Genomic DNA, 7,404 nt, shown 5'->3' with positions numbered 1-7,404 from the left:
TTATTCTACATATTTACTAAAATTGTTTGCATCATATTTTAATACTCCCATTTGATACAAAACTCGATATTCCAAAAGGTGACTCGAATTTTACAAAATTTGAATGGAGTGTTTTCGTAAATCTGTCTGCAACTTGATCATTTGTGGAACAATATTTCATTATTATCGTTGTATCAGCAACAACTCTATGGATAAAGTGATGACATAACTCAATGTACTTAGTTCTTCCTTGGAACACCAAATTTTTTGCCTTGGCGATTGTTGCTTGATTATCACAACAATCACCTCATCTTGCTTTGGGCAAGCCGACCAAAATTCTTCATATCCAAATAGCTTGACATGTAGATGTGATGCCTGCAACATACTCCGCTTCAGACGATGATAGAGCCACAGTTGTTTGCTTTTTGGATATCCATGACACATCCGTCCATCCAAAAGTAGAAGCATATCCACTTATAGATTTCCTATCATCAATAAAATCAGACGAATCGCTATCAGAAAAGCCAATTAACTTAAAATTAGAATTAGATCGATGTTAAATCCTGTAGTTGATTGTTGATCGGATGTAACGAAGAATCCATTTTGCTACTAAAAAATGAAGTATTGATAGACAATACATAAACCTTGAAATCAAACCAACTGGGTACACATTATCTGGGCGTGTCTTTGTGAGGTACATTTCCCAACTAAACTTCTGCATAAATTGTCATCAACTCTCATAGTACTATCATTTATAGTTAACTTCTCATTATTGTTCATGGGAGTAGAACATGACTTGCATGATAACATATTAAACTTTTCAAGTACGTTCAAAGCTTCTTCTTTTTTTGTTGAACTTGAAGTCCAAGAAAATATTGTAACAATCTCAGATCTGACATATCAAATTCACACATCATGCTTGTCTTAAATTTTTCAATGAGACTATTAGAGGAGTCTGTATAAACAATGTCATTTACATAAACACATACTATAAGAACATCATTACCTATTCCCTTCACGTATAAAGCATGTTCACTTTCGCTTCATTCTTGTTTTTTGCAAGCATCTGCATAACATGTTGGTTATGTAACCATCAAAGCAAGTCCACAATTATAAAAATCATCAATTCTCCTTATCTTTCTTGGAGGACTATCACTATCCATAGTAGGTCCAATATCTTGGTTTGTTCGAGCTCTCCAAGAAAATGATGTTGTTAGTGGAGGTTGAGATTCATCTTTTTCAAATTCATTCATTTCATTTGAGCCATTTTCAATAACCAAATGCTCATCTTTATTAATCCACTTTCAAAAACTGCTTATATAAAAAACAACATCATGCCAAATAATAACTTTTTTGGTATCAAGGTTATACAACCGATACCCTTCCCTAACATTTGAATATCCAACAAATATACTTTTTTCACCTTTTTGATTCAACTTAGTATGCTCGCTTGAATCAATTAAAGTATATGAAATACATCTAAAAACTCGTAAATTAATTACATCAGGTTTGTGTCTCCACAAGCCTTATAGAGTGTTTGATTGTCATTTGCTTTAGTTGGTAAAACATTTAAAATATGAACATCGGTAGCCACTGCCTCTGCCTAAAAATCATTTGGAAGTTGGCTTTCACTCAACATGTTTCTAGCCATTTCTAACACGGTCTTGTTCTTTCTCTCAACACTACCATTTTGCTGAGGTGTCTTCCTTACCATCAGCTGCCTATGAATTCCATTCTTTTTGCAAAAAAACATTAAAATCATTAGATAAAAATTCTCCTCCTCTATTTGTGTGCAAACATTTTAAGGCACGATTTCTATTCTTTTCTACTAAAGCTTTGGACTGTTGAATCTTTTCAAAAGCTTATGACTTTTGGGTAAGAAAATGATATACCCAATTCATACAATAAAATAATCAAGAAACAGTATAAAAAAATCTACTGTTGTTCAAGAAAGGAGTATTCATGGGCCCATAGATGTCTACATACACTAATTCAAGTGTTTTTTCAATTGGAAAAGACATAAGATGTTGCTTTCCATATAAACATCCTTAACAAATCCCATCACTATATGTGACATGAAGTAAACTCAATACTATGTTATTATTTAATAATTTTAGGCCATTATAATGCTAATGACCATACCTTAAATGCCAAAACTAAGAGATTTTATCAACATCATTGACTAATGCAACTTCAGCTATATGTGAAAATTCAAGTAGAATCCCATTTGAAGTCATTTTCACTGTAATAAAAGACTTACTATCTGACTGCTTTCTCTTGATTTAACATGTTTCACCATTAAAATTAAGGGGCCGTTTGATAGATTAAAAAACCTGGAATTGGAAAGAAGATTTTGGAAATAAGTTTCCTAGAATAAAAGAATGGGAAAGATCTTTCCTATTCTAATTTTGTTGTGTGTGTGATGACTGAGAAACAAATTTCCTTCAAACTTGTTTCTTAGTTTGATAAATAAGAAAGAAGTTTCAAGAAACTTGTTTCTTAGTTTTCTGACAACTAAAAGATACTCTCCAGATATTTGTTGGAGCTCGGGGTCGGATTGTATAATTTTAGCTTCAAAATACAAACCAAAAGATTCTAAAAGCATAGTAGCCTTGTCAAATTTCAAACCAAAAGGTTCAGGTTCTCCATGTTAACTTTCTTTAGATAGCCTTATTAATATCTGCACTTTGTAGAGCACAAGATAATAAGAGATTGATTAACTTTACAGTGTACTGGAACTACCAGCACATAATGCAAGTTATTTCGAGTAGATGATCCAATTGTTCCTGGATAGCCAAAGCCCTCTTGTGCCTAGGTCAGTCTGACTAGCACATCTCAAGTAGGTCATGAATCAGCTCTAGCATGTCCTCATGGTAAACATGTCCACTATAGAAGTGATTTAGTTATTGATCTCACAACCTATTGACATAGATGTTTTCCATATCAATTAATGGAAAGGAAAACCGCTTGACTAGCAGGCCCTGACTCACCCTCCGTGGAAAGACTGATTCATTCGGATCGACATGAGGGTATAACTACATTGCAGACTACCTGCACATGGACAAAAAGATCCTATGAAGCTTTACTGTTCCCTGGGAAAAGACATGATCAATTGCAATTGTTACTCCATCGAGCACTACCAATGACTTTTTTTTTAATGTCAGAATCTGAAGTTCAAACTATACAACCTACATCGCTTGGGAAAAAAGGCTGCGCACCTTGGACAAAATCAAAAAGCTAGGTGTCCATTTGGTCACCAGGTGTGTGCTTTGAGGATTACCTTCTCTTCAAGTACAGCAAGGTAAAGGAAGTTTGGAGGTGGATATTTAGTAAGTTTGACTTTTGCAAGTTTCTGCAGAAAGACACCATCTCAAAATTCAAAAGATGCTTGAAAATTAAGATCAAAGGCAAGTGGAGATCTAACTATATATCCTTCCTCGTAATAAGTTGCCTCATTTGGAGGTACAGGAATCAAATTCTTCATGGGGAGCCACCTTTCCTTGTAGGTAGGCTCAAGCATGAATTTGGAAAGTATGTGTGGATACCTTCAGCAGCATCTCTTGACCACTTGATATAGCTTCTAATTTTCAAATTTGGTTGACTACGGGCTTGTATAGTGATGATAAGAGGAAGGACAATAGGAGGAGGGTGTTCAGTAAGATTGCTAATGCTAAATCAAGTAGATGCTGGAAGCTGGCTGGTATAAGATATTTTGGTGATGGTTCGCTTGGCATGGTAGTTCTGATTTCAGCGTAAGAATTTTTTTAGGTGGAGCTGGTTGCTCTTGCGAAAATTCTTAGATTCCATAAATATTATGGGGACAAGGTTATGGTTTCTGCATTGAACGACAGTTTTGAAGGGTGCAAGGTTTGGCATGAGTGGAATAAGACAAAGTGGCTGGCGGATAGATTAGTTATGGCAAAAGGCCAACCTGTTACTGAACTTGAAGTTTTTGTAAAACACACTAGAATGCAGATGAAGATATTTTTGAAAATTTTGGCAACGGGTGACTTTCGTTTGTTTTTTTGGGTTTGGGGTTTTTGATGAGTTGTCTATATGTGAAGGGCTAGGTTTCAGCTCCTCGGAAGCCACCTGTTTTTGTGAAGATCTGTTGCTGGTTTCTTTTAGATCATTCCCTTCATCGACATATCATTTGATGTTTCAATAAATGTAGGGGACCTATTCCCCACCATAGATTTTGCTTCAACTATGCAGAATAGAAATGGAGTTGCGTCAATCCTCCGCACGCAACAAATATACACCTCTAAAAAACGAGAGAGGGTTGGGGTATTCTAGAAATTTTTTATGATAAAGTGTACCTTTTAGTCTTTTACTTTTTTTACAATCTCATTTGTGTCCTTCCAAAACCTTACTTTCTCACTTTATGAAGGGTATTTTGGTCACCTTCCTTTCTCACTTTATGAAGGGTATTTTAGTCATTACACACCCTTATGGCCTCACCATTTAACTTCTTCCAAAGCGAAGCTCATTGCATGCTGCATAGGAGTGTGTAACGACTAAAATGCCCCCATTAAAGTGAAAAAAAGTGAGGCTTTTGAAAGAACAAAAGGGTAATGATAAAAATACTAAAACGTACAAACCATTATAAAAAATTTCTAAAATACTCCCTCCTTTTTTTTATTTTTTGAGTGCATAATTGTGGTTTGCACACAATTTAATTTAGTTCCAAAGGCCCACTCCCAAAGTCGCCAGCTGGGATTCAACCACTACTTCTGCATGAATTTCCACCTCCAAAGCCACAACCTATGTGACATAGGTATGTCAGTTTTGTTGTGTCGGTATGTGGGTACGGCAACATGGGTATGGGTTACGGTTGGGTACAACTGGATTTTAAAACTTTTAAGATTATATTTTCAAACTTAATTTTTTCTTTAATTTTTTATTTTCCCTTCTTTCATATTTCCCTTTCAATAAGATTTTATATTTTCCTCTCATTTTTCTTTAATTTTAATATTTTTTTTGTAGATTATAAGACTATTAATGCTTTATTTCATTTTATCATTTTTGAAAATATAAAATTTGCATACCCGCATACCCACAACTATCAAATTTACCGTGCCCGAATCTGTACCGTACCTACACCCATGTGACATAGGCCACAATAGTGCCTGGCCAACAGAATTAGGTAGAACCACCTTAATATCAAATTATCTACCTGTCAGTTTCCATAATGTCCTTGCAGTTTTGCAATTACGTGGGGCACGCTTGCAACAGCTTCATCAATTACCCCCACTTACAGGCTAGGGAAATTCCAACTTTCTGCATTGTGTTTTGGGATCGCATTCTACCCTTTGCCAGATGAACAAACAACACTTTGGCCGTGGAAGGACATCGTTCAATGATACTAGTCGTTTAGTATCATTAGATATGGAATTGTAATTCTCATTTCGTCATATACATCTCCTTCTTTTCAAGTCATTAGCATATTGGAAGCCCAATTATAGCATGTCATTAATCCTGTTTACACAAGCGGGGATTTATCTGTAAGTTGCTTTGGTAAGGGATGCAAAAATCTGCACTGACTCAATTGTCTGTTAAAAAGATGTGTGTATGCCTGCCTTTAGTTATCATCCAGTTGCTTCTATTCCAACTAGCAGTCTTGTCTTTGGCCATTATGGAAGGCCTCCATCACTTGATCTGGGCATATACATCATCGTTTGTAAAGGTGGTTCAAAGAGTGGCTGCAGGAATTCTAGTCTATAAGGGATGAAGCCCAATGAAATTTTTTATCAAGATTTCTTGCCTGGCTTCACACGGGTGCTCATAAGAAGGACAGATGGCTTCAATATCTAAATTGACATATCCATAGGGGTACACCCAGTATCCTTTAAACATTTGTCGCACCGCATATGCTACTCGCCAATTGATTCAAGGTGTTTTGTTTGTTCTTCTTTGGTTATCATAACTCTTTTAGAAATCCCTGATCCATTAAGCTTTTGGGAGTGTTTTATCCCTTGAATTTCTAGGTCTTGCCACCTCCTCAGGTTAACGGTAACTTGGATAAGAGAAAATCCTTTCTCACATTTGCAAAAAGAATTGTTACTATGGTGGTCATGTTTGTACTTGATCAAAGTAAATTCCAAACCGGGCTTCCTCATATTGAGACTTCATGCCATAAGTCTCAGCAAGTCTTCCATGTTGACTTGTTCTTATCTTTTTGCTTTCAGGACTAAGCGGTAAATTTGTTCTTTTACTAGTGAATGTTTGGGGGAATTCTTTCTCTTTTCTCTCCTAATTTCTTCATTTCTTCTTCCGCATACATTTTCAAAACTCTGTTTTCTGTTTCTAAATTTTCTATTTTTTTCCTTCGATTCTTCTTTTTCCTTCTTTCTCCAACTGATTTCTGCCAATGCTGTCTTGAAGCTTCTTTCTAAGGCAAGGTAAGTGTCTAGGCTTTGAGGTCTAAGGGGTATATGTTTCATAGAGATGCTTGGTATAGTTTTTCACTGAAGTTTCATATTTTAAGTTTAAATGAGTTGTTAATAAAGTAAGGATCTTTGGATAAATAGGATTCCATTTGTTTTGCCACAGGTTGTTTAATAGAATGTGGTCTTTTAAGTCTAGAATAAGGCTACGAGAAGTATGGAAGGTTAGGTTTGAATGGGGAGGGAAGATCCGTAATCCTAAGTCTAGGTGAAGAGACTGCTTCTAGCTCATACACACCATAATTCCTGCAATGTAAATTTTATGTTAGGTAAAAAATGCATTGTATATTGTCTACCGTGGCAAATGTCTACTTATAGAGGAATTTAAATCTATCTTATACAATATTTTATCCTTTTCCTAAAGGAAAGTATTAGATTCTTGCTCCCACCTAAATGGGGCCACATCTCTACTCATCGCTACCTGAAATTAATGTCAAAATTAGATGAAAAGGCTCGAACCCTAACTTGTTTCATGGCGGCAACCAACCGCTATGTGCTTAAAACAATATCTAATAAATTGTCATTGGATTTCCTTATTTCAATGGACATAGAAGGATCAATATCATGCAGCAATCATTTTCTAAATTGTTCTAATTATCCTATAATTTTATTGAGTCTTCTAATTTCTGATTTGTAAATGTCAATATTCCTATTCGTCTTTTAGCAATTTACTCAACATGTCGGCTAAGTTGTCATCCTCTCCCTTTATATGTTCAAATATAGCTTTATAATTTTGGTTTATTAGGGTACTTCTTTGGCTTATTATTTTTGAGTTTTTATTCTCATAGAAAAGCCAAATGGGAAAGTCTCTTCCTCGAAAGCATGTATCTATGCATACATCTTTACAATATGGCTAGTTCTGGCCCTAGCCAAGATCTATGTATAGGAACCATGAATTATAAAAGAGAACCTGTTAGAACATGATCTGTCTATGATATTGTTCTCATTTTTCTGAGTTTTTGATTCCTTGGACGAGCTA

This window comes from Nymphaea colorata, chromosome 6 (assembly GCF_008831285.2).
Source record: "Nymphaea colorata isolate Beijing-Zhang1983 chromosome 6, ASM883128v2, whole genome shotgun sequence".
Taxonomy (NCBI): domain Eukaryota; kingdom Viridiplantae; phylum Streptophyta; class Magnoliopsida; order Nymphaeales; family Nymphaeaceae; genus Nymphaea; species Nymphaea colorata.
The sequence above is the reverse complement of the archived record's forward strand: the minus strand, read 5'-3'. Positions refer to the sequence as shown.